General features: G+C 38.8%; 1 non-coding gene across 1 annotated transcript; it reads left to right on the top strand.

Annotated features, from left to right (window-relative positions):
- The first annotated feature begins 1710 nt into the window (after positions 1–1710).
- On the top strand, positions 1711–1817 carry LOC111908434 (small nucleolar RNA R71). Its single transcript, XR_002855879.1, has one exon. It is a non-coding gene; the product is annotated as a small nucleolar RNA R71 (small nucleolar RNA).
- Positions 1818–2512: the final 695 nt, after the last annotated feature.

Genomic DNA, 2512 nt, shown 5'->3' with positions numbered 1-2512 from the left:
AAAAGACCATTTTAACCCTCACATATTTTGGTCCAATACTAAGGCCCAAGCTCCTAATCAAAAAGGGCCACAAACTAATAATCATCCAAAAGCCACTAATGGCCTAATTTTCCAAATTAGGCCCAAACCCTTACATCGGCCTTAACCTAAAGCCCATTAACTTTTACTTATCCAACACACATATTCTTAATTGGCCCAACAAAGGCCCAAGCAGCTAAACGCAAATCAAAGCCAAAATACTCAAAGCCCATTCAGACTAAGTACGTGGGGCGTACATGCACACATGTGCGACGTAGGGATGAGCAAAGGAACCGAACCGACAAGAACCAGCCCGAGAACCGAAGCCAGCGAAATTAAGAATCGAACCGGACCGCCGGTTCTATCTGTTCTTGCCATGTGTTCAATGTTGGAACTAGTCCTCAAGAAATAGCAAAATACGGTTTCGGTTTTTTCTGGTTCTACCAGTTTTTTTCAGTTCCACCGGTTCCGGGTTCCATCACGATCGGTTCTATCTGTTTCTAGTTCCAGTTCCGCACCTGGTTCCGGCCGGTTCCCTAGTCCAAATGCTCATCCCTAGTGCGGCGAACTCGTTTGAAGGCTTGTACGCTAAGGGTACCTGGTTGTATTTCCAACGTACTCATCCTCATTCAACCCAAGCTCGATTTTCACTAAATCCATTAAGATAATGCTTTCCAAACCATAGATCCGACCTCCTTTAGCTTAAATACCAAGTAAATTTGTCAACTTTATGTTCATACATAACTAAAAGAAGCTCTTAAGCATAAAAGGGACTTATTGGTTCACTTAATGCATGCATGACTCCATAAAACACATAAAGCTTGCACCTTTATGCTCAAGGACACCAAAACAAGCTCATATCTGAAAGGATAATCCCTTAAACAACCTAGCTTCACCATAACTCAAAAAGAAGACCAACATCACAATAAACTAGTCATGAATAGATCTAATCATACACAAGCCAAGATGCAAACTTGATACCTCAAAAAGTTTCCCCACAAGGTGATAATTCTCGATCCAACACTTTACCACCAAGCAAAACAACTTCAAGCTTCTCTTCTTTCCTTCCCAAGGGCAAAAATAAGCATCAAAGCCTCCCAATAGCTCAAGAACACCTCCAAGAGGCTACAAGGTCGATTTGGGGTATTTATGGTGTGGAAGCTAGCTTAGAAATGAACCAAATGGATTAACATTAATCTTATATAGGTTACATCCCTAAAATTAGAGTTTCATACTTACCCTCGTATGCCCAGTGTATGAGGTCTCGCACCCCGATCCCAGCTTGATATTATGCTACGCATACTCCTTACTACGAATCGTGTGCCCACCTTCGCATCATTACGCCCCATGCACTACCTTGGTTTGCCCCACATATTAGGGTTTTCCCTAAACCCTAATTCAATATGGTCGCCTTAACCTCTTTGATACAACTCCAATTTTGACCATACTTATTTCCATTAAAAGGTATAGAGAAGCTCTACACTATTATCAACTCACACTTGACTTAAGGTTTCCCGAACACATCTAATTTACAATAAAAGCATGCTGCCATATTACCAAAAAACCCCTTGGCTCTAAAACCAAATCAAAAACGCCCGAAATATCTACATTTCATTACCCACACCTAAAATGGGTATCGATTCGAAACAGGGCATTACATTGTTGAAGATCAAGACTTCTTGTTGTTCTTTTAGGTCATTTAGGGGACAATTCCTTATTAAACCCATGTATGGCTCCTATGCCTCATAAAAATACTCCCCCACTTTTTGCTCGAAATTGGACATGGCTTTCTTAAGTTTGGCAAACTTGGATGGTAGGAAATTTTGTTGCAGGAATTATTCAAGCATCTACGCCCAAGTGGTGTTTGTACCTAGTGTAAGTGCCTTCAACCAATATTTTGCTGCTCCTTTGAATTTAATTGGAAGCTTTCTCAACAACACCTTTGCTTGTGGTACATTCAAAATATTGAAGTAATCAGCGATGTCATTGACCTCATCGAGGTGTTTGTTGATTGAGGTCGTTGTCTCTGTCAAAAATAAACCAACTAACCTAAGTAGATAGGGTAAGTCGGGTCGAATCCACAAGGAGTTCGTGGTTAAACTTTGTGTCAAAGCAATCAATAAAAAGAAAATTATTACTAGCAATTGTCACGAAAAAGATTACAACAAAATTCAAACAAAAGCTTGGAAATTTATTAATTAAAAATAAAAATCTCAATGAGAAAACTAGAGTACTCCCGATTCAGTTATGGATAATTTGGATTCACACACTTTCTTCCCTAGAATCCTAATTCAATTACATAGATGCAATTGGGGTTTATTAACTTGTAACACATAGTTTTGGGTACACTAGATGTTCATTCAACTAGTTGTCTTACTCATTTATGTCTAAATGGATTACAATTAATGAACTAGCAATAAAATGTCTTACAACTACTTATTACCACATTAACATTCAATATCATAAGTTGGAATAATATATGTTGATTCAGTCA

The sequence above is a fragment of the Lactuca sativa genome, chromosome 5 (assembly GCF_002870075.4).
Source record: "Lactuca sativa cultivar Salinas chromosome 5, Lsat_Salinas_v11, whole genome shotgun sequence".
In the NCBI taxonomy this organism is placed as follows: Eukaryota; Viridiplantae; Streptophyta; class Magnoliopsida; order Asterales; family Asteraceae; genus Lactuca; species Lactuca sativa.
The sequence above is the reverse complement of the archived record's forward strand: the minus strand, read 5'-3'. Positions and strand labels throughout refer to the sequence as shown.